This window comes from Lethenteron reissneri, unplaced genomic scaffold, assembly GCF_015708825.2.
Source record: "Lethenteron reissneri isolate LAM-NWPU_2019-01 unplaced genomic scaffold, ASM1570882v1 scaffold_1460, whole genome shotgun sequence".
Classification (NCBI taxonomy): Eukaryota; Metazoa; Chordata; class Hyperoartia; order Petromyzontiformes; family Petromyzontidae; genus Lethenteron; species Lethenteron reissneri.
In genome coordinates, this window is record NW_026891180.1 from 80,375 (window position 1) to 105,719 (window position 25,345).

At 50.1% G+C, this 25,345-nt stretch overlaps 1 pseudogene; it reads left to right on the top strand.

The window, feature by feature from the left end:
- Positions 1-1,078: 1,078 nt before the first annotated feature.
- On the top strand, positions 1,079-18,317 carry LOC133362391 (kelch-like protein 20; annotated as a pseudogene).
- The last annotated feature ends 7,028 nt before the right edge of the window (positions 18,318-25,345 follow it).

The following is a 25,345-nucleotide window of genomic DNA, read 5'->3' on the forward strand; positions in this document are numbered from 1 at the left end:
TTCACGAACGCAACTACCGTGTTATAGGAGAACGATTTCCTCCACAGGTGTGCCAACAGCACCGTACCACAAGCATTCTTTATTCATTCACATGCCTCACTTGCCTGCACTGTCTGCTTGTCACAAAACCTTTGCAATGTTTCACTGCACGTGGCATAACAATCCAGGAGTGACTGTGAAAGCCTCGGTTTTGGCTCTAGTAGATGCCAAGTTGGCACATTTTTATGCGGTTGGACTGCTGCTTAGCGACAAAGCAGCAATCGAGCATTCTAACATGAAAATAATTACGAAATAGTCGTGTGCTGTCAAGTCAATGCCTTATTCCCTGTTGAGCCCGGCGAGATGTATTATACAGTAGTACTAATTCTGCGAGATGTCTGGGCAACTGTCTGTGAAAAGGAAGTAAATTCAGTGGACCTTAACATGGTTTTTGGTGCTTTTGTTTAATCCTGAGCCAGGGGAGAGAACTATGGCAGAGACCAGTCTCTGTAGAATGGCCACTGTTTATTTCACTCAAAAATGGTACAAATTTTATTGACCCCCTTAGGGATGATGACTGCGATTGGTCAACGTCTAACTCAAATCAAATTAAAATAATACTCGGTTAACTCCAAGTTGGGTATTGGATTGTCGAGGATAACAGCACAGGATATGAATCTCGCTGGGCGGCGCAGTGTTTATAGAGCACTCAACTCACAATCAGAAGTTGCGAGTTCAAATTCACTTGGGAGTTGCAGTTTCACCGAGTTGGAGTTGGACTTGAGAAACATTTTCTGTTGCATTCATAATGACTGCCACTTTTAAGCCGATACAGATTGTCTTATCGGGAGACTGGCCCCTGCCAATGAAATGTTACAATAAGAATAAAGTGTTCATGAAAGTGGATGGACTGGTCCCCACCAGGGGAGTGTAGATGTTCTATCACAGGCTCATGACTCTCGACCAAGATGACTACCATTCAATGCTTGTCGACAGCTTTTTCCCTTTTGTTACAATTCCTGATAAAAATGTGTCAATGTCTCCACGGCCAATTCTTGTGACCGATTCTCGCCTTGACTTTGCGTGCGCAGCAGTGCCACGAGCCATGGACGCGACGAACCGATCGAGCGGCGGCGGGGACCCCAACGCCCTGCCCGAGGGCGTGTTGCCTACACCGGCATGCATGGTCTACGTGTCCGAGAAGCATCCACGCATCACCCTGGAGGCCATCAGCGTGCTCCGGCGACACCGCAAGTTCTGCGATGTCGTGCTGGTGGTTCGTGCTCGCACACGCACGTTGCCACGACCACCGTCACCAATACCATCATCACACACCGTCGCCACCACCAATAGCTTTGTCACAAGCGCCACAAATGTCAACGTCACAAGCACCAGCGGGTTGTCGCAATTCCCAATACCACCTTCACAAGGTTATATTCTCTTCCCGAATCTCTATGACATCATCACCTACACAACGGCCACAATTTGAACCACCACCAGCTTTAGCAACACAATATAGCTCTCGTAGCGAGTTGATGGCTTCACCCTGCTCTGCAGTGAATACAATCTCGTCATTGCCCCGTGCTCTTGAATGGAGGAATTTATAGTTGCATGAAAGGAAGGATGTTGACATGATTCCATGGTATATTTGAGATTAGTAATATGGAAAAAATATGTAAGAATGTGTCTAATAAACACAGAGGATGGTGACCGACTGAAATTCGGCACAAACCGAATCAAGATTTTGCTCATGAGAGTTCCCAAAAGTTACAGCCTTGAGATGTATTAGTTTTATTCATAGGGGTTAGCTACAAGGTCCAAATAGCTTTAAGTCTCATGCTAAATACTTCAAAATATATGATCTCCGATCAATGAATGAAGTAATTGGCTTCTTGTGAAGCATTATGCTGTAGTCAATAAAAAGCGGACAAAGCCTGCGTCTCTATTAGCACTGTATATATTTATATATAAGATGGTAAACTTGCACCTTCCACCTTTTCATATTGTTTATAATCTTACAAAAGCAATGGCATCCTCGCCTCCCACAGACCCACCTCCCAGTAGAGGAGGCGCAGTGAGGGCATCGCACATTCACGCCCCACCAACCCGCGTCTGTCTTTGGCAGGTGGGCAGCCGCAAGATCAACGCGCACCGCGTGGTGCTGGCGGCGTGCTCCCCCTACTTCCACGCCATGTTCACGGGCGAGCTGGCCGAGTCACGGCAGGATGAGGTGTCCATCCGTGACGTCGACGAGACGGCCATGGAGCTGCTCGTTGACTTTGCCTACACGGCACAGGTGATGCCACCAGCCGTGCACGCAGTGTTGCTGCTCTAGCAGGCTGGGCCAGTAATGGACTCTCATCCACTTTAGGAGAGCAAAAGACGTGAACCTTCGTGTTGAGTGTTTAAGGCAGTTGTGTATGACCACATCAGCCAGGATGCGACTGATCTTATAGGATGTCAAAAGCAAAGCAGGGTTGTTGAGCCTGGATAGCGCTTGGATACACAGGGGATGGTGGAGGAGCTGCGGGGGTTAGGTGGAGGGGTAGAGTGTGAGGAGTATAATACAGGAATTCCACGCGATGCGTTACGGGGAAATGCTACTTTACTCAAAATGACTTAAAGTGAACTATCATTTTCTACAGACATAACGTTAAAACCAGGGTTTGCGTTCCTTGCCAAGATAAAAAAAAAAAAATTACTGTCAGAAAGTGTACCAAAATGCGTATGATTGTGAGCTGACATTAATTTTAACTAACAATAAATGCTAATAATTAGAATTTACCAGAGATAGTTGAAAAGCTTTCTCATCGAGGCCTCTTGTGGCGAGCGACGGTGTGATGCAGACGAAGGGGCTGCTGCTGCTGCTGCTGCCACAGCTCTGCTCACCAGAGGAAGCTGGCTCTCGAAATATTGTATTATGCTGAATTTCTTTCACACCATATGTAGCCAACCGTGCTAATCAAATGTGTATATTCATTACAGCAGCATGCCATCACAGCTGGAAATGACATTTGTTTGGGGTTTACTTTGACTTGGCTAAGCCACACTGTGCTTAGAGAGCGTGACTCCCAATAACAAGTTTGTGAGTTCATATCCCTGTTGGAATTCTACTCGGATTACCTTGCCGCTGGGACCTATAAAATGAGTACCACTTTGTGTAAAGTCGGCAGTTGTTTGGCTCACCCCTGAAGCACAGGACAGCAGAATTTCTACAACAAACTAAGGTCCGTTAAACGAGATGAGAATCTCACCATTCTTGCATTTGAGCAGAACACCGCTTGCTTCTCATGCAGTCTGCGCTGCTGCGATCCACAGATCACGGTGGAGGAGTGCAACGTGCAGGCCCTGCTGCCGGCCGCCTGCCTGCTGCAGCTCGCCGAGATCCAGGACACCTGCTGCGAGTTCCTGAAGCGGCAGCTCGACCCCTCCAACTGCCTGGGAATCCGGGCCTTCGCCGATACGCACGCGTGCCGAGACCTGCAGCGCACCGCCGACAAGTTCACGCAGCACAACTTCCAGGAGGTGGCCCTCTGCAGACACACAAGCCAGAGCACGCAGCCAGAGCACACAGCCAGAGCACGCAGCCAGAGCACACAGCCAGAGCACGCAGCCAGAGCACACAGCCAGAGCACACAGCCAGAGCACGCAGCCACAGCACACAGCCACAGCACACAGCCACAGCACGCAGCCACAGCACGCAGCCAGAGCACACAGCCAGGCCACCAAGTCAATGCAGATTCACTCTCACAGCGCATGTTTGGGCCAATTGTACTTTCGGGTGTCGTGTCACGAGGCCAAGTGTTTGTTGGTTTCTCTCGCAGAGCAGTGCTGCAAGCTCCCATGTTCGAGGACAGCCCGCAGAGGCGGGATATCACACAGCTACTTTTGTGGCTTACGATCTGCACCATAAAAAAACTGCTTTTTTACAACTCACTACACACAGCAGAACTAAGTGTAAAGTTCTAGATTTGAAGTTTTCGTGACTGCAAGGATCCATACTTTTTGGTTTTTTCGGTAAAGTCACGTAGGTATAAAATAAAATAAATTAAAATGAAACAACTAAATTAAATCACGACGTTTCGGGCGCAACACAAGCGTCCGTCTTCAGGTACCTGATTTAATTTATTTATTTTCATTTTAATTTATTTTATTTTTTACCTACGTGACTTTACCGGAAAAAAAAGTATAAATATAACGTCGTTGGGTTTTTGTGTGTGTAGTCATTGGTGACTGGGCTGAGACCATCAAATCACTGCACATTAAAACCCATTTTAATCACAGGCCTTAATTCAAAAGCCAGCATCTAAACGGTGCCACCTCAGTGCTCTTATCATCTGAGCCACATTAAAGGAAAATGCAAGCCAAAAGAGAGTTGTGTTTTTGTAAGCACCTAGCCTGTGTAGCCTGGGCAGTCCAACGCATCTTTGGTTATGATAGAGCTTTTAAAATTGACTTTCAGACGTGCTGCCAAAAAGCTCTAGTGATATCATTGCAGCACATTAATGTAACTGCATTGACTTGCTGCAATTATATCGCTAGTTCACGAGAGTACAAGACTTGAAGTAACTTTCAAGTATTTTGCTTGTGCGCAATTAAGTTTCAGACTCATCTCGGACAACCTGGAACACAGAGCCTAGGTGTGTGTCCACATCATGGGACCTCCTTTGCTAGTACCAAAATATGATAATAGGTTTTTCCACTTTTTTTCTGGCAACAAAACAGCTGTGTTAAGATGTTAAAACACCAAACTGAAACCTTTTAAGAGGAATCATGTCTGCATTAACCACAATGCTTGTGGTCAGAATGCAAACCAAAAATATTCTGATAATAAATGCATTGTCCTTGAAACTGATTGGTCCACACCAGAGACAGCTTTCTTTTGAGCCTCGTCTCAAACGGTGTTAGACCAGAGGACGCCTTTTTGACCAGAGGACAATGCATATGTTATCAGAGTTAGTTTTTTGTTTGCATTCTGACCACAAGCATTGTGGTTAATGCAGACATGATTCCTTGTGAAAGGTTTCAGTTTGGTATTTTAACATCTTAACACCTGTTATTGGTTCTTTCGGTAAAGTCACGTACATGATGATTGCTTGTGTTGCAATCGAAACGTCGTGATAATTTTATTGTTTTATTTTTGATATTTTATTATTTCCCTTCTACGTGACTTTACCAAAAGAACCAATAATATGAATCCCTGCAGTCACGAAAGCTTTGAATCGAAATCTTAACACCTGTTTTGTTGCGAGAAAAAAGGGGAAAAACCTATTATCATATAAGTGTGTCTATAAGAGGCTCTCTTTTATTTGGCTGTGGATTCCTTTAAAAATATATTTCTGCCACTTTCATTGTGACGTGCAAAAGAGATTGCCGTTCACTTTCATTGTATTGGTAGCTAATTGTGTGGGTGTTAATTTTGTATGTTTGTAGTTATGCTTACGTGCGCAGTTGAGGGTACTTATAATGCAATTATGTGTGTGTTGCGAGTAGCGTGTGTGTGGCTATCAAGGCACGATACTAATCTCCACAAAGGGTAATGAATCCACCAAGAATTTAAGTTTTCTGTGCAATAAACAATTTCAACTCGCAATGTGCCGCACGGTATCCGCTCACTCTCGAAGACAGGAGAGAGCATGACTCGGAGGTGTGAGGAGGAACTAAAGACAAACAGGAAGGCAGCAGCCAGGTGGTGAGCTGGCGTGTACTATGTCTGTGGTCCTCTATATATGAAGGTGCTTTTAGCCAATTAATGTTGCCGATATATGTGAGAGGAAACCGGAGCACCTGGAGAAAGCCTACACGTGCGAGGCGACAATACTATCCCATACAGAGGGAACGGATCGAGTCCACATTTTTGCTTTACCGCTTTATCCTGGCGGTAAAGCCATGGGAATGAAGTTGTTGTGACATTTGTGTGATCTGCCACCCCTCGACTCCACGGCGCTGGATTCCAGTCGTGTACCACCACCACCCAGCCATCAAGAGGTGCTCCATATTAACACTGTGCTCAGTAATCCAGGCTGACATGAAGCGGGGCATCTGTTGCTTTCGCAGGTAATGGAGAGTGAAGAGTTCATGCTGCTTCCTGCCAACCAGCTCATCGACATCATATCCACCGATGAGCTAAACGTGCGCAGCGAGGAGCAGGTGTACAGCGCCGTCATCGCCTGGGTCAAATACAACATCCAGGAGCGCCGGCCACAGCTACCCCAGGTGCCTGCCTGTGTGCGCGCTTGCGTAACCGCTGATCGGCGGTTGTGTCCTTCCTAGGCCTCCGCTAGGTACGTGGACGCCCCTAATGTCAAGCCACTGCAGGTTGAGAGCCTCCCCATGCTGTGTATTTCGTGGAGGTTACACGACCAGATTTTGCCACGCTCGTCAGTACGGGTTAGTTCAGGTGGAGGCGAGATATTTGACCATCATTAGACCTCCTTGGCCAGTGCCAAGATATAATAATAGGGTTTTTCCATTTTTTTCTGGCAACAAAACTGAAACCTTTTTTACAAGGAATCATGTCTGCATTAACCACAATACTTGTGGTCAGAATGCAAACAAAACACACTGATAATGTATGCATTGTCCTTGAAACTGATTGGTCCACACCAGAGACGGCTTTCTTTTGAGCCTCGCCTCAATTGGTGAGTGTTGCCAGAAAAAAGGGGAAAATCCTATTATTAGATGTGTTACCAGTTTAGCACAACAGTTGATCTTGCTGCACTGCCATCTGCTGGTATCATAGCACATTATCACCCGATAACAATCTGTTCTACGTAGCTTGGTCGTCCCTCAATCAATCAAATAATCACTTCTTCCTGAAACTAAATTTGATGCTTTTATTGTGAGCGTAAGAACCTGTTTTGAAATCAATTATTTAGTTCATCCCCACCTAGTAGAGCGGGGAGCTCATGCTTGACAACATAAAAGCACATAAAGCACACACAGTAGAGGTAACTATATCGCTCCTCTTGCTGATCGTAATAGGATACAGTGGCTGCACGACGACAAAACTGCCCCCCTCGCGTATGAATGCACAACTTCCACCACTGGCTTAGGGCCGCCCACATTGATGAGCACCAGCCAAATCTCGTGTGTGCTTTAATAGTGTCATTAACCAGGTGACATCTTCTGTAGCCCCCCCCCGCCCGCTCCCAGCGCCAGCATTGTGTCTCACCAGCCGTGTCTCAACAGAAGTCCCCCCCCCCTACTCCACAATCCCTGCCCCCTGCATCTCTCCTCCCTCTTTACCTTATATAATCACTTGTCACAAACAGCTGTCTTTGCCCACTACAGTAATGTTTGTTTCTTACTGTGGTTGTCCCACCTGATGACGGAAGCTTGTGTTGCTTCCGAAACGTGGTGATTTAATTTGGTTATTTCTATTTTTTATTTTTATTCTTACATTTTATTTTAATGTTTCACCTACGTAACTTTACCGAAAGAACCAATGAGTATAGTGGCAACAGTGTGTGACTATTCGTCTTGTTGAAAATGTATTACAGTCTAGATAGCAGTGGAATAGTATTCTGAAAACGCACTGACGCAATCGCATCATCTCAGCCCGAATTCCTTGCCACACACACGGGGCGCATGGTTCTTGATTATATCCCCTCTCCTCTAGGTTAACTCGACCTAAAATGAGTATCCAGTGTTTGTGTTATCACTACTTGGGTAGCAAAGGTGTATGTGTGATGCCAAACAAAAAAGCTCCGCACATGTGTCTAAGCAGCCGGTTTGTCTATAGGAAGGCCTGTGTCTTGTTTGTGTATGGGTGTATCAATCTGGACAAAGTCCCGTCTGTGGATCTCTCTCGCAGGCAATGATTCAATCCAATTAAACCATACAATGTATATCTGTATAGCATCTAAATGCAGCTGCATCTCAAGATGCCGTACTTTTGCTATTGCCGTATAAGGTTAAGCGAGGGATCTTCTTCTCCGTGTGTGTGTGCGTTAGTGTAACGGTTATCACGCTAGGCCTCCCCTAGGTCGACTCGGCCTCAAACGAGTACCTGGTGCGGTTTGTAAACATCACCACTGCAGAGGCAAAGGTGCCGGGTGTCGTGTTGGCCACCCACCCCCTTGTGTGTCGTGCCGGTCTTCATAGGGGCTCGCGAACAGCACTTGCTCAATGAAAAATAAGAATAGGTTCTACCCTTTCTGGCAATAAAACAGGAGGTGTTAGGATGTTCAAACACCAAATACTGGTAAAGAAGGTCCCATGATAGCACTTGCTCTAACAGTCTGTTAAAGGCTATACGGGGGATCTTTGTCTTTGTGTAGGTGCTGCAACACGTCCGTCTGCCCCTGCTCACACCCAAGTTCCTGGTGGGCACAGTGGGGACGGACCTTCTGGTGAAGAGTGACGAGGCATGCAGGTAGCCGGCCACGCTGTCACGAGTGGTGGTGCGTGTTTTCCGTGAAACCCACGGGAGGCTGCCATGCCAATTTCCGCGTCGTCGGCTGAACAGGATTCGCAGAAAATCACGAATGTTGGGATACATTTTACGTGAACATCAAAACCTTCACCTTGGCAGGAAGGTGATGTATTGTTTCCGTGGTCACTGCCGTGACTTCTTTTGTTACATTTTCCGCAAGTCAGAATCTTTGATCAAGTGAGCAATGGGGCTTGAGCTCACCTCGTTTGAAGGCAGAGCCAGTAGTCGGGATATCACATTCGGAATCAGAATCTTTATTTAGACTGGAGGAATCCGATGAGCTTTGACGCTCTTTTTAACAGACGTCCAGTTTGGGTCGGTCTATTGTACACACCAGTCTCTACATCGGATCACCACTGTGGCCATGCCACAAACGGTACGTGCTGTATCCATGGTGGAGGAAAGATAGGCTGAGTGGACCCCGGAATTTGATGTAATACTTGAATATCCTTTAATTACACCTACACAATGGTACTACTCAAAATAACTAGGCGAGTCAGGAACGCAGATGCGTAAATTTGATACTCCTGCGAACATGTACACTCACAATGATACCGTTAATTATATATAATCACAGGTTTGTTTTCCTGCTACTGACAAGAAGGATCTACGTTTTTTGACCAAAGAAGGCAAGCGAGCTTGAACGATGAAATGAAAACAATAACTTATAATTTCAACAAAAATCAACTACACATTCCACCCACTTCTATTAACAGGACCCTGCGGGGTGGGCTGGTAGGAATAATACTAATACCGGTACAGGGATATCGACCGGGTATAGAGGAGTTAAAAAGAAAATGATTTGTGCATGGGGGGTGAGCGATGACGTCCACACCCCCCTCCCCACTGACTCGCGCGCCCACAGAGCGATGACGTCCACACCCCCCTCCCCACTGACTCGCGCACCCACAGAGCAAGGATTGCAACAGGCGATGTCATTGGCTGCGCCGGATGCGACGGCCATCTTGTTTAGTTCATTTAGTTCACGGATCGCAGGGGGAGCGGGCGGCCATCTTGTCGGACAGACGGACGGCCTCGCGAAGCCTGTCGCAGTAGGCCTCGCGAAGCCTCCTGCACTAGGCCTCGTGAAGCCTCCTGCAGTAGGCCTCGCGAAGCCTTCTGCACTAGGCCTCGCGAAGCCTTCTCTGCAGTAGGCCTCGCGAAGCCTTCTGCACTAGGCCTCGCGAAGCCTTCTCTGCAGTAGGCCTCGCGAAGCCTTCTCTGCAGTAGGCCTCGCGAAGCCTTCTCTGCAGTAGGCCTCGCGATGCCTTCTCTGCAGTAGGCCTCGCGAAGCCTGGTGCACTAGGCCTCGCGAAGCCTTCTCTGCAGTAGACTTAGTGAAGCCTTCTGCACTAGGCCTCGCGAAGCCTCTGCAGTAGGCCTCGCGAAGCCGCGCTTTTCGTGCACAAATAAGGCGATTAAATGTATCTCGTCTCTGTGTTAATAAGCCTGCCGCACTAGGCCTCGCGAAGCCTGCCGCACTAGGCCTCGCGCCGTGCTTTTCGTGCACAAATAAGGCGATTAAATGTATCTCGTCTCTGTGTTAATAAATGTTTCTTGTCTCTGTGTTAAAAAGTGCTGCGTTTCAATAAAGTAATTATTTTTTAAAAACGTGCTGCGTTTCAGTAAAGTAATTTTGAAGCAAAGTTTAAAGTTTCGCCGTGAGGCGCCGGAAGCGATGGCCATCTTGTTTAGCTTTAAATGTAAATGTTGCTATTTAAAAACATCAGGGAATGTAACATTGTAATTAAAAGCTATCTGAGGGAATTATAAGGGAATGTTACACTTGTTTAGCCAGGATAGCGTCACTGAGTCTAAAGGTTTTTGTAGGGTCATGCCAAGTGTTTGCAGTAGGGGGCGATGTTGATACACGGACGGACGGACGGATGGACACATTCATCTATTGGTGGTCTGGTCCACTTCGTTCCTACCAGTATAATTCTGGGCTATCCATTCTCCCAGCTTGGATAGACCAGTGTGAGGCATGACTACAGACTTCTTCGGGTCATACTCTTCTTAGTCGCAGCTCAGCCCTGGCTTCACATGGCGGCTCAGTTCAGGCGTGTGCTGCCGAGTTGCTTCCAGAGACGCATTAGCGGCTCGTCATCCATGGCTTGGCGCAGGAGGAAATCTTGAGCATGGCTGGGATCGTGCTCATAGGCCAGCTAAAATTAAGCACATGAATTTGAGCCATGGCCTACTTGAACCAGAGCCAAGTCTGGGCTGAGCCTTGACTAGCAATATGGGACTTTTACAGTGTTAATTATGGCTCCGTTTGACATTAGAAGATTGTGGTGACCCACACGAATCATAACAAAGGTACAGGAATCCCCCACGATAAGTTTCCGCATTGTGCATTGTTTTGCATATACGTTTCTGATTAATACTCTTATATAAGCACGCAACTTTATCTGTGATGAACGCTGCACTTTTCATCGTTTTCATGCAGGGGGTGCTGCAAACCTACGTGCCCCCTGCATGAACGACTGAGGCGCAGGGACAGACGTTCGATTACATTGGAATCGATCTGCAGATGGCGGTCTTCTCGCACGGCCAGCAGCTCTATATCGCCTTAACTCGATCCCGCAACCCCAAACAGGTGAAAGTCCGCATCGAACCGAACCCCCAGCAAGGCCATCTACTTAACGGCGAGAGAAAATTCACACGAAATGTCGTTTTCAATGAAGTCTTCCAGATGTAAAATGATATAAGCTTTTCATGAAGAAATAAAATTATCTAATTCTAAACAATTCAAAGATGTTTAATTTAAAAACTTCAAAACGGAGCATCGGGTGCTTGCGTGAATGCGTCGTTCGTGTTAAAAAATATTGTGACTTTCCTGGCCGAAGGCCGTAAATGGTTGTGAGGTGCGCCACAGGCGCCCCAGACAAGCCCAAGTGTCATGTTTGTCTTGTGCTTTCTGGAAAAAAAATGCATATTAGTTATTGCGCAATTGCCTTCCTTGTTTAATAATTGTGCAAATTTTCTTTGCACGATTTTTAAAAGGAATGTATATGCATAACACGAATGCACGAGGGAGAAAGCGGACTTTTTGCGATGTAATACCGAACTGTACACGCATAGCACGTACCACCAGAACTGTACACGCATAGCACGTACCACCAGAACTGTACACGCATAGCACGTACCACCAGGAATCGCCAAGAGGCCTCGATCAGCAAGCTCTTAAACCATCTCTGGTATTAAGTTTTTTTGTATTATTTGTATTCTTATTTAAAACGTATGTTCACTTATAATCATATGCTTTTTTGTACACTTCATGACATTTAGTCGCGCATTTTCGAGAAATGTCGGCTAGCAACGCAACCCCTGATTTTAACATTATGTTTATGGGAACTTAGAGCTCGCTTTAAGTACTTTTGAGTTAAGTAGCATTTCCCAGGAACGCATCCCTTATGTATCGCGGGGGATTCTTGTATTATGCTTCTCCCCCTCCACCATCCCCCGTTTTTTTATGCTGTGCGCTCGCTGCGTGCATTAATGTTTTGTTGTTTTTCTCTGCTCGTCGCTCAAGAGACCTCGTGGATGAAGCCAAGAACTATTTGCTTCTGCCCCAAGAAAGACCACTCATGCAGGGCCCCCGCACGAAACCCCGCAAGCCCATCCGCTGCGGGGAAGTGCTCTTCGCAGGTGAGCTGTTATGGGATGTGCGCAGGTGCGGGAGGTCGTGGGTTCAATCCCGACCATGATGCCTGCTGTATATTCAGAGTTTGCATGTGTCTCTCCCCCCGTGGTGGCAGTCGGATTTTTCTTCAGATCCTCCAGTTTTTCCCCTGCACAGTGTGTTTGGAATATTTGGCTGCTATAAATTTCCACATGATTAGCCACTTTGAGCTATCATTTGTGGCCAGTTCGCTTCTGAAAAAGACCTATACAGCTTCGTGGGCCTTAGCAGGTAAAATTTTAATCGTTTGTTTAGTTTAATAGGTGTTTACTAACAGAAATGACCTCAACGATCTGTTAAGGCTACAAGAGGATCTTTTCTCCCTGTCCATCACCGTGCAGTGGGTGGCTGGTGCAGCGACGATGCCATTCTCCAGCGTGGAGCGCTACGACCCGCAGACCAACGAGTGGCGCATGGTGGCCTCCATGAGTAAGCGGCGCTGCAGGCGTGGGGGTGGCCGTGCTCGATGACCTCCTCTATGCCGTGGGCGGTACGCAATGTATCCGTCCTACCTCAACAGTGTGGAGCGGTGCGTGCGAACGAGCGAGTCGGCGGGGCGATTGAGGGACGTATGAGCGAGTGCCTCTGTGGGGAGCGGTGGCGGTTAGCGGGCCGCGCTACGAACCCGGTGACCTGAGTTCGTTTCCCGCTCACGGCCAACACCAGTGATGATTATCTGGACCGGTTCTGGGCGTCCCCTAGGTATACTCAGGCTCAAATGAGTATGTTGTGTGTAAACATCGCCACTCGGTAGACAAAGGCGGCCAGGCGTGGTGCTGGCCACCCACCCCCTTGTGTGCCGTGCCGACCTTCATAGGTACTCGCTATGAGCGCTTGCCCCAACAGTCTGTTAAGGCCATACTGGGGATGTTTGGTGGATGAGTGAGTGCTTGAGGGATGTACGTGCGAGTGCCATGGTGAGTGGTGTATGATCGTAAGGCGTGGACCCCTCAGGGCGTGGAGGTATCCATGAGACGCCGGCAGGCGATCTTATCCTGCGAACGCAGTCACGCGTGCTGCTGCGTGCGAGTGAGTGCTGCTGTGAATGAGTGGATGGTGTATGATTGACAGTATACTGCTGTGTGAGTGCTGCTTTTCTTATGAGTGATTGTGTGCTGCTGTGTATGTGAAGGCTGACCCACAGCACTCGTGTACAGACCTGAAATAGTGAACTGCTGCTTTTGATTGTGATGTTTGCTCAAGTTTTGCCATTGGTCTGCATGTGCGATGCACATCAAACACAGACTTGGCCACGAGCATGCATCATACATCTATTCCACACACCTCCACCTGCTCCTCTTCTCACCTGAGCTTGCACTTGTGCATACTAATCCATGCATGCACATGTGCACGGGCATTTCCACAATTTCGACGATTCCGGACATACATTTCAGACACTTTAAAGATGCGGATAATTATTAATATAAATCATTCAGTGGCTTTTCACTTGGCCGTAAGTTAACAAAAGGATTTTAAACTGTATTCTATGTGAAACTGGAAGCCAGTGCAGGGAAGAAGAAGAAGAAGGGGTTCTGGTTAACACCCCAGCAGCCGCATTCTGAACATGCTGCAAATAGACCATCACCTTCTTAGCCACGCCAGCGAGTAAGACGAGCTGTCGCCTATACGAGATGAGATGGAGGCTCGGAGCAGATTCTCTGCTTCTGAAGCAGAAATAAGGGATCGGATACGGGAAATATTCTGAAGATGGAAAAACGAAGTCTTTGTGATCTTTTTATACTGATGTTCTTATAAATAACATCTCATCCTGTGTTCTTTGGAATCTTAATGAAGTATTATTTTTATTTAGGAAATAATGTTTACCACCTGTTTTATTATATTAGCGCTATTACCAGTACCCCAATAAGGCCCTCGTATATTGCTTGGATGAAATAAGTATATACAATGGTATAATGACCCCTATTAGCGCCGAGTTCGTTTGCGCTCACTTCTCCAGGAACGCAACTTGAGCGCTAAGCAAATGCTGCCTGTCCATGCATTTAGTTGCACGTGTGTCAAACCGTTAACTTATTTAATAAATATGCATTTTGTCCCGATAAATATATGTAACTAGCTTCAATACGAGGCCCCATATGTATGGTCAGGATGATATTTTTTTATTTAGTTAGTAAAAAAGATTAAAGTTCAGCCCTGCAGTCGCTTGCGAATGTGACCGCTGGTACAAGGGCCTCGCCAAGAGGGTGCGGCGCTAGAAGAGCCCCCCTCTCTGAATTCGGGTAATTAGGGGGTTGGTAGTCTTCCCCTGCTGGTGAGACGTCTTGGAATCGGTGGGCCGAACACCCACGCTGTTTTCCGTCCCGCACGCGACTTGCCGATCGACTTTACCCGGTGAAACCTGACGGTGTGCTCGTCTAATCGGTGGAGCTGCTCTCGCTCAGCTACAACCCCAAGACGAACCAGTGGAGCACCGACGTGGCGCCCATCAGCACGTGCCGCTCCTGCGTCGGCGTGGCTGTGCTCGCCGGATTCCTGTACGCCGTCGGCGGGAAGGACGGAGTGAACTGCCTAAATATTGTCGAGAGGTGCGTACTCGTGCCTGCGTGCGCATGCGTGTGTTTGTGGAGCGGTTCGCGCGCCCGCTGCGTTAAGATCCCGGCGACCCGAGTACTATTCCCGAGGTCGACAGAGACTCAAACGAGTAGCTGGAGAGATGTGTGAATATCACCACTCGGGAGACAAAGGCGGCCGAGTGTGGTGCCGGCCACCCACTCCCTCGTGTGCCGTGCAGACTTTCATAGGTGCTAACACTGGTCAACACACTTTTTCTGGCGTAAGGTATTCCAACGGTTTTAAGGTAATTTTGGGGTGCTGATTCCAAATCTGTTTTTGTCTATCACATGAGGTTTTTGAGATATCAAAGATTGCATTTTCAATCAAAACTGCAGAAGAAAAATATTAAATAAATGTGGATATCTACATAAAATGATATATAAACACACTATCCTAAACATACAGCACCGTATTTTAACACTAAAGCAGTCACTGACTCGCAACAACTTGCAATCATAAGTGACAGAGTTGATTTCAGGTAAAATCAATGAAAATGGGGTTCGCCGATAGCATCAAATGAGATGTGAGAGAGAAAATCAGAGATCAAATTTGGAATCCGCACCCTGAAATTAGTCTAGAACAGCTGCAAAAGTCCAGGCCAGAATTTTTTTTTATTTTTGTTGACCAGTGTAATCGCTAACGGCACTTGCCCCAACAGTCTGATGAGGCTATATGGGGCAGATGTTTGTGTGCGTTGATCTGATCTCCCCCTGTGCGTGTGTGAATCTCTGTATGTGCACTCATCATTAGATATGACCCCAAGGAGAACAAGTGGAGCCGGGTAGCATCTATGAGCACGCGGAGACTCGGGATGGCTGTGGCTGTCCTCGGGGGACACCTGTATGCAGTCGGGGGCTTTGACGGGACATCGCCTCTCGACACTGGTCTCTCTCTCATGCCCATCTGGCTCACACAGCCAATGCTGAGTGTTTCTGTGTGTGTGTGTGCATGCTGCATGTTGTGTGGGGAGCGGTAGCTTAGCGGTCGACTCAGCCTCAAATGAGTACCTGGTGTGGTGTGTCAACATCGCCACTGGAGAGACAAAGGCGGCCGGGTGTGGCGCTGTCCACCCACCGCAGAGTAAAACCCACATGACCACGGAGGGAGAGATGTGAAAACTCCAAAATATACAGGCGTCAGGGTTGGGTTCGATTCCACGACCTCCTGTGTACCAGGCGAGGTAGTTAACATCTTGCCACCGTGGTGCCATAAGTGCACCTCCACTGGTAATTATAAATATGGAGTGAAAACATTTGACAAATGACAAATAGTTGGCCATTTCTGTAGGGTGTAGAATGTTCACCTTTGGCCCAGGGACTGCCAATGGTGATGAGCACCACCCAATGCTCACTTGAGCATTGGCTATCCTCTGTGGCTTTTGGGTCAAGGTCAGTGCCGTGCCACAAACACCACGAAAGTTGGGAAAAAACTGAAAAAGCAAACATTTCACTGGTGAGATGGAGCATGGGGTTTGAATGGGGGGAGCACTTGCCCACCAAACACTGCCACATCTAGCCAATCAGCTACTAGCACGAGCCCCCCTTCCCACGAATCCTACCCCACTTCACCAGGGCCACATCTGGCTCTTTGCACGCTTTTTCAGTTGTTGGTGTTCATCGTTTCCTTTGGTGTCGCCCCATCCAAGAGCCCGTGAAGGTACATTACGCATGGCCGTGTGTGTGTGTGCAAACAGTGGAGCGATACAGCCCCGCCGATAACCGGTGGGCGCCGGTGCCGCCAATGGGCACTAGGCGCGAGTACCCGGGCTGCGCTGTTTACCAGGACTGCCTGTACGTGGTGGGTGGACGTGACGACACCACCGAGCTGAGCTCGGCGGAGCGCTACTGCCCCCGCGAAAACACGTGGAGCCCGATCGCCGCCATGAACACGCGTCGGAACGCAGTACGTTCCATCCATCTGTGCCGCCGAACGAACGTCGTGTCCCTCTGTCCTTCTGCTTGTCTGCCCCTCCACGAGTACCTGGTGTGGTGTGTAAACATCACCACTAGGGAGACAAAGGCGGCCGGGCGTGGTGCTGGCCACCCACCCCCTTCGTGTGCTCTGTTGGCCTTTATAGCTGCTACCAGCATTTGCCCCAGAAGTCTATTTAGGCTATCGGAATCGTTGTCTCTTGTCCATATATTCATCCATCCCTGTGTCCATGTGTCCCTCCCTCTGTCTCGCTATCCATACATTTGCCTTTCCGTCCAATTGCTCGTACGTTACAACAGAATAATGATTAATTCTTGTAGCAGATTCCAATAAATGTTGTTTTTAATGCACTTGTAGTATTAACCAGTGGCCACAGCCCTAGAAACATGAGCCTCTGTTTTCTTACAATCTTAAAAACTACAGCTTTGCACACAGTATGCTGTAGAGCACAGTTAACTTCCAGGCAAGCTGCCAATTTTAAATTGAGCAGCGCATAACACCTATTTCCTTATACATTTATTATTGGTGCAAACACAACTTGGGACGTGTTCTTCACTCCGAGCTGCTGTACATCGAACAGTGTCAAAGCAGCTAATGCTGCAGGTGTGTGCAACAATATTGCTGTGCTCAAAGGAGATTGTGGTGATGATAATGACGATGATGACGTTGGGTGCAGGTGGGCCTAGCCGTGGTGAATGGACAGCTCATGGCCGTCGGAGGGTTTCATAGAGCCACCTACCTCAAAACCATCGAGGTGTACGACGCAGAGGCCAACACGTGGAGGTAGGCTTGGCACAGGGGGCCTGCGTGGGTAGTTGGTAGTTCTGGTGGTGGTGGTGGTGATCCTGGTGGTGTTGTTTCTGTAACGCTGGCTGTGGTGATGAGTATGGTGGTGCTAATGAGATCTGTTCTGATTCTCTTGTATGATTGTACATGTGTACGCTGAGCGTCTTTTGCACCGTACGTAGCCAACCGTGCTCATTGGAGGTGCGGCAGAAGGACAAGCTAAACATAAAAAGCAGTTCTAAAGAGATGAGTTTTCAATCTGGGTTTAAACGTTTATAACTCCAGTGGCTTCCTAATATCGGAAGGAAGAGCGTTCCAGACGGCAGCAGAAGCGCATCTGAAAGTGCGCGACGTGGTGACCGCCTTTGCTGGATGGCTATCGTGACGTTGCCTTTGGCCAAATCACATGGAAAGTGCCCGATTTAATCCGATGTTGGAAGCTGAGCAAGTATGAGACTGGATAGTGCTTGAATGGGTGACCACTCTGCATAGTAGGTGATCACCCATTTGCAGTGGGCAGCAGAGGGCAGTGCAGCACAATCCCTTGTTGTACTGTATTATATGTTCCCATGTCTCTTCTACCTGCCGTCAACCCACACTGACCAACTCGGTGAAGTCTGGTAAAATGGCCCTTGTGCAGAGGCTTTCATCCAGCAGTGGATTTTACAAAAGGGCTGTACGTGAATAAGTGTGATCCTGAAGGCATTGATGATGTTGCTAAAGGTAGCGTTGCTCGTACGGGTGTTGATTATCGCGGGTGTTGTGATGACGGTGGTGCTAATCCTGGCGAGGTTAACGACAGCCTTGATGCTCACGGTGGTGATGCTGGTGTTGCGTTTCAGGTTGTGTGGAGCCATGAACTACTGCCGCTTTGGATTAGGGGTTGGAGTGGTTAAAATGACGCAGTGTGAATCGCACATTTTGTAGCAGAAGACGCAGCGCGCTCCGTGTCCGCGTGCAGTCTACGTGCTCCGTTGAAACACGCACGAACACATGCACACACAGGCACAGGCACGCTTTTCTTTAATAAGTGCACATCGATACTTTTTGAAAGGGAGTCCAGGACCTATACTGGTGAAGTACCGTTGATGACGCTTGGACACCGTTGTAAGGCACACGTGTTTATTCGTACAAGTAGTCACACTGCGGACATACAATACTAGAGGGGTGTATCGGCCCCCTCACCCGGATAGCTGGGAATACTCTACTAGCTACCCCTGACACTACCTCCTGGTCCTCCACTAATGGGCTAGGGGAGGCTATCTGGCCCGACACTGGTCAGTCGGGCTACGGTACCCGGAGTCCCAGAGTACTAACTCTGGTTCACGGGACCACGCCACTGGCTCGGTCCTGCGCGGCCCTGACAAGGGCGGCGTCCCAGGGGAGTCCAGGGCTCTAGCTAGTCGATCTTCTGTCTTCCCTCCTTTTACTCTAAAAACTCCACCCCGAGCTCTCCGGCTCATCCCCATTTATACCCCCCGGAGGATCACAACCCCCCGGGCAGCCCCCCAGGCCGCCCGGTGCGGACGTCGTTGCGGGCACCTCCCCGTGTACTCACGGAGCCCCGCCCACTGTGTTTGTTACCCGTGTGATCCTATGCATACAGCCCTACACATACAGCCCCTCTGTAACAGCCCTACACTGGTGGAAGAGCGTCATTTATTCTGGCAACACAGTGACGTGTGCTCGTAGCGAACAAGATTCAAAAAGCTCCACTGAGTTTTCCCTCGCCCATCCGTTGTGCTGTTTGGGACCCCCTTCTCGACCCTTTTCAACCTCCGCGGACCTCTACACACATCGGGCCCCTCTGCCTTCAAGGGGTCTTCAAACGGGGGCCCCTCTTTCAATGAGAATGTCGCCTTTACCCTTGAATCGGCGATCAGCCAGCTGGACTGCTCGGCAGCAGGTCCGCTCTGCGATCAGCCAGTGACACGGGGAGGGGGAGCTTGTGCTCATCCCCGTCAAGAGCCGCAATGGCTGAGAGCTGGCCAACCAGCAGAGCCTTTGAACTCTGTATGTACATTTGTTGAACTTCTTTCGCATCATACGTAGCCAACCGTGCTCATCCGAGGTACAGGGGAATTGGCCTCTCATGCAGGAGTTATAGATATGTAGCACTGCTTGCACGAGTTCCGTCCTTTTAATTGCCCGGAACATAAATGACATCGCTCGTTTTGTAAAATAGCGAACATACACACCGGCGGAACGTGCACAGTGTGTTTCATAACAACCGCGTGCACGTGTGTGTGTTTTTAGGGTTTTGTGAATGAGGTTTTAGCTGTGCCTTGACCACATAAGTTCCATGACACCCAAACAGGTTGTGCGTTTTGTCTTTACGGCCAAATAACAAACAACGGCCGCCATTCAACACGACGTTGGAGGGCAACTGCCCCCCCCAACTGGCCTGGAGATTCCTTCACGAGTCGCCTCCAGTCATGCTTGGCACGTGCAATTTCCCACTCGCCGCGCACACTTTAACGTAACACATCTTAAAACCACTGGTTGCGTTTTTATCTAACGTTTACATTTGTAAAAAAAAAGTCCCTTGCATTGAAAAACTTTGTATATTGTAAAGCTGTCTTTTAATTAATAAACTGTTACGTGAAACTATGATAATAAATGGGCCCCATTGTGTTAGTTCTTGCGAGGGTATGCGAGTGTGAATTAGATCTTACAAGTTGACATTTCTAGCATAGCCACAGCCTTTAACCCGCCAGATTACTAATGTAATAAAGGACTCTTCCACTGTGTCTGTCTCCGTTGTCCTTTATTTGGGTTCTTACAACTTTTCCCCACACGACCCTCGCTCAGAGCCTTCCCCTTGGCAGCTTGACAGCTGCCGTCGCTCACGTAGCCTTTTCTCCCCGCTCCCGATGCAGCTCCGCTGCTGGCTTCCCTCTTAGCCTCTCCGCCTTTGTGCAGTCTCTCAGCTGCTCTCGCTGCAGCCCCACCGCTGCTCTCCGTTCCCCCGTGCCCGGACACCGCTGGCCAACGGTGCCGAGTCCCGTCCTGTGGCAATCGCGCCACTCTCCACCCTCTGCCCTGCGTGGCCTCCTCCTGTCTTTATTCTTACACTCTCCTCCCGTCTCTTCCGGTTACCGCCCTTAAGAGCTTACCCCTTTCCCCCACGTGACCTAACCCCTCCCCCCGTGACGTCATATCCGCGAGGCCGTTTACGCCCGCATTACACCACCCTCCCCCGTGGAGAAAATTCCAGCCGTCCTCGGCTGAACAACAACAAGTAATGCGAGCGAACACCAACCATCAGACATGCAAGGACAACGAAGCATACAATAAATATAACAACAAGAACAGTATCAATCAACGAAAAGTAAGGGACTTCGACCGCGTACGGGTCGCCGGCCCGTCCCAGACGGGCGGCGGCCCCCCTGCAGACCGAGAACGCGACGAGGTTTTAGGAGCGACAGGATCAAGACTGCCTGTCGCTATTGGAGGCCCGCCAACGCCACGGTCCCGTTTCCCAGAAGGACCAGAGTCCGGGGTGTCCTGCAATCGTGTCCGCGGCGGGGTCGGAAGGGCGGCGGGGCTCGGCGTCCCCGCAGCCGTGGTAGGCCCACCCCGAGCAGAGTCCCCTGTCTCCTGCAGTGTCACGGCCGACTTGTCTGTAAAAGCACGACAGGCGCTCTTGCAGGGTCAACAGGCACAGGCAAGGGTGCGTCGGCAGCAACAGACCCCGGCAAGGCAACATCAGGGGATGACGCATCCGTTCGAGGGGCCACATATGGTTTCAAGCGAGACGTGTGGACGTACCAACGCCGAGATCCGAACCGAACGCGTGCAGACTGTGGGTTGGGAACCTCGATGAGCCGAACAGGCCCTTGCCATGGTTTATGTAATTTAGGGGAGGTCCCTGGCCGCACCTGTGGGCAATGCAGCCAGGCCATGTCCCCCACCTTCCAGGGGCACTTCCCCTTAGAGCGTCGAGCGCACCGTTCGTTCCGGGCCTGGGCTTTGGCCGTAGCCATGCGGGCCCCTTTCCGCGCCTCAGTGACGCAGCGAACGGAGTACTGAATGTAATCAGGAAGAGGCTTAGTAGGTCCCCTCACTCCAGTTCCCAACTGCACATCCATCGGCGGCACGTTTTCGCGACCGTACATAAGGAAAAACGGCGAATATCCTGTAGACGCATGCGGCGTCATCCGGTATGCCGAGAGTACCCCAGGGATATGCAAATCCCAATCTGATTGTTTTTCACTCACCGTGTGACACAGCATTGCGGACAAAGTCAGATTTAGCCGTTCGACCATACCATCCGTCTGCGGGTGGTAGGGAGATGTCCATATCTTTTTAGTTCCCAGAGCCGCGCACACTTCCCCCAACAATTTAGAAGAAAAATGTCGGCCTTGATCTGTGAGGAGCCTCTCCGGCGCCCCCTTGTCCATAACGTACCCGAATAGAAAGGCGTCTGTAATGGACGCCGCCGACTGGTCAGGCAAGGGCCAGGCCATCGGCCAGCGGGAGAGGTACTCCACCCCAACTAGCAAGTATTTATTACCTTTAGCGGATGGCGGAAATGGTCCCAAAATATCTAACGCCACCAGTTCATTAACTCGAGACACCTGAATAGACTGTAACGGAGGCACATATGGGTGTTTAGGCGGCTTCCACCGGGCACAAGTCGGGACACGCGCGAACGTGACCGACGACATCTGTTGTCATGCCGTGCCAAAAGTAATCTCGCTGCAACGTCAATAGGGTCTTCTGCACCCCCAGATGTAAGAGCGTGTCACAATGCAGAGTCCTAATCAATTCGTACCGCAAAGATGCCGGTACAACAAGACGCCAGCGTTCCTGTAACCCTTCCCTCCACATCAGCAGACCATCGCGGAGAGCGGTTCCCGGCGTACCCCCAGAACCCGGTCCCCCACTCTCCTTTGCAGCCCGACTCCGTAAGGTCCCCAATGAATCGTCCAGCATTTGTTCCCGAATCCACACAGCCCTTGGAAGATTCAAAACCCCATCAGCCGGTCCGGCCCCATTGGAGCCTCAGGCACCTCGACCGCCAACGCAACAGGCTGAGGGGGATGCTGGATCGGCGCACACCTATGCGTCCCGGACTGCGCACGCGCAAGGGGGATCGCTGCGGCAACCTAGAGAGCGCGTCCGCATTCGCGTGACGCACCCCCTTCCGATGATGAATTTGGAAGGAAAATTCTTGCGTGTCCAACCACCGCGCCAGCTGGGCGGATGGTTGGTCCGCATTTGGACTGAGACAACACGGCCCCAATGCCCGTGTCACTCGCGTCCGTATCCAGAATGAAGGGGTGATCAAAATCCGGATAATCCGTCGGCGCCGTAGCCAACCGATCGCGCAGGCCTTGAAACGCCGCCTCTTCTGGCGGTCCCCAAGCAAATTTCCGTCCTTTACCCGTAAGGAGGTGCAGAGGCCTCGCGATCGTCGCAAAATTTGGAACAAACCTACGATATGAGGCAAACCCCAAAAACCGACGCACATCCCCCACCGTGGCCGGGGTTGGCCAGTCATGGACGCACGCCGTCTTGTCCGGATCCGTGGCAACCCGTCCGCACTAACGATATGTCCCAAATAGCGCATGGACCGTTGCAGTAGGTGACATTTCTTAGGTTTAAATTTCAAATTAGCGGAACGCATCCTGGCGAACACCGCCTCCAACCTCAGTAAATGTTCATCAAATGTGAGGCTGAAGACGATATCGTCTAAATATATCAGACATGTCTCCCACTGCAACCCCGTTAATACCAGTTCCATCAACCTCTGAAATGTGGCGGGGGCAGCATTCAACCCCATCGGAAGACAACTAAATTGAAATAACCCCTGAGGCGTATGGAAAGCAGTCTTTTCCCTCGAGGACTCATCGAGGGGAAGCTGGCAGAATCCCGAAGAGAGATCCAGCGTCGAAAAGAACTTCGCCCCCGACAAGGCATCGAAAGAATCGTCCATACGCGGCAGGGGGTACGCATCTGCCACGGACACTTTAGTTCAATTTCCGAAAATCAACACAAAATCGCAATTTCCCGTCTTACTTTTAAACCAAGACAACAGGCGCGCCCCATGGGCTGTTAGATGGAGATATTATGTCTGCAGCCAACATGTCATCCACTGCCCCTCGAACATGATCTCACTCCGCCGGACTCATCCGATGCGAGTTCAACCGAATAGGGGCAGCGTCCCCTGTGTCAATATGATGGGAAAGCAGGGAGGTGCGTCCCAAGTCCAAATCGTCGGAGCTAAACAAGTCAGAATAACTCAACAATAACTTACGAAGCGCGCAACGTTGATCCCCGGAAAGGGAAGGATTTTCCCCACACAATTCGGCGATCCAGCGATTATCTGCGGCCCCAGGGCCAGAAACACCGGCAACCATGACCTGGCTGCCCAGATAATCCTGGGCCGTAAACGCCATAGTGGCATGTTCCACAACCATACCAGCTGGCACACACACGTTTTCCTGTACTCCCATTAAGCACCTGCAAAAATGGCTGCTGGTCCGGCCGGACAATAGTTTGAGCCCCGACGAGCGCTGATCCGCCGGTTATGGTGGCGGACGGCGACAACAAAACCCCAAGTGCTCCTTTACGACCAGGCACAGGTTTCCGATATCGCAAAGGGATAAGCATCTGTGAGCCAGGTGGAATGTCAACAGATACCTCGGACAGCGCCTGCACCTGGCCTGATCGGAGCATGTCGCCCCCAGGGCGACGGCAGAAATGTAATTTTACGACCCCCCGGTAATTCGATAGTTTTCATTAAGTCTAATTAGAATGGGCATTTTGGCCAGAAAATCAGTTACCCAACAAACAAGGAACCTGCAAGGGACCTCGAAATTAACACAATTCCCGAGGCCGACACTCCCCCGATAGATATATTGGCGTCCACCTGGCCCACAATGCCCATACTACCCCCCGTTCGCCGCAACGCAGGAATCGTAAACCGGACGCACGGCCTCCGGTGGGATGCCCAACAGATGGAAAATTACATGAGATATAATGGTCGCGGACGCCCCGGAGTCCACTAAAATGCGTACGTCAACCCCCTATATAGAACCAGGTACAGTGGACGAACCAGTAGCGGCCGCGACGACCCGCCGTGCCAATTTACGCCACTGCGTTACCGAGCGACATGGCCCAGTCGATGGCCTCCCGTTATTAACAACACCCGGATTGCGCGACAATGGTGATGAATGAGGTGTCAAGCCTTGCCGGGTGTCTGGTGCGCACCGACTTGCCTGTCCTGGAGGATCCTTCCGCGGCGCGTCCGCTGTCGAGGCCTCCTGCTGGGGCGGACCTGGGATACGGGCCCAGCAGTCCCTGGCGTAATGGCCCTTACGACCGCAGCGGAAGCAGTCGATGTCGTTGCGCCGCGCCGCAGGCCCCCCGTCCCGACGCTCCCGTGTCGGCGGCGCAGATCGCGGCCCCGGTCTACTGCGGGCCGACCACTGAGCAGAGGCGGCTGTCGGCTCCTGTGGGCCCCCCCCATCAGGAACGTACACCGCCTTCTTGGGATCCCAACCCACGGCACCTCCCTCGATGATGGGCCCCCCCGTTCACGCCGTGACTTGCTTCCAGCGGCGTAAATTGAACTGGGCATCCAGACATTTAGCGGCCGCCCGGGATGTCAGCTTTACGTGGCCACACACCGGCATATGGATCCCCAAATCCCGGGACAGCTCGAGCATTTTACCCAAAATGAGGGGTTCGAGTAGGTCAGGCTCCGTCTCCGGGTATGCGGCCATGGCTAACTCCAAGACAGCACCCCTGTATGCCACCGGCAACTCCTCGGGTGCTCGCTGGCGTTGAACAAACCGGCGATGAGCATCATCCGGTGGCTCGTATGCATCTGCCATCTCGTCGAAAACTCCTCTCAACGTTTTCTTCTTCTCGGCCTTTATAGAACGGAAGAATCGCACCGACTCGTCGTCGAGAAGAGTTGGTAGAACCTCCAATGCCTCAGCGTC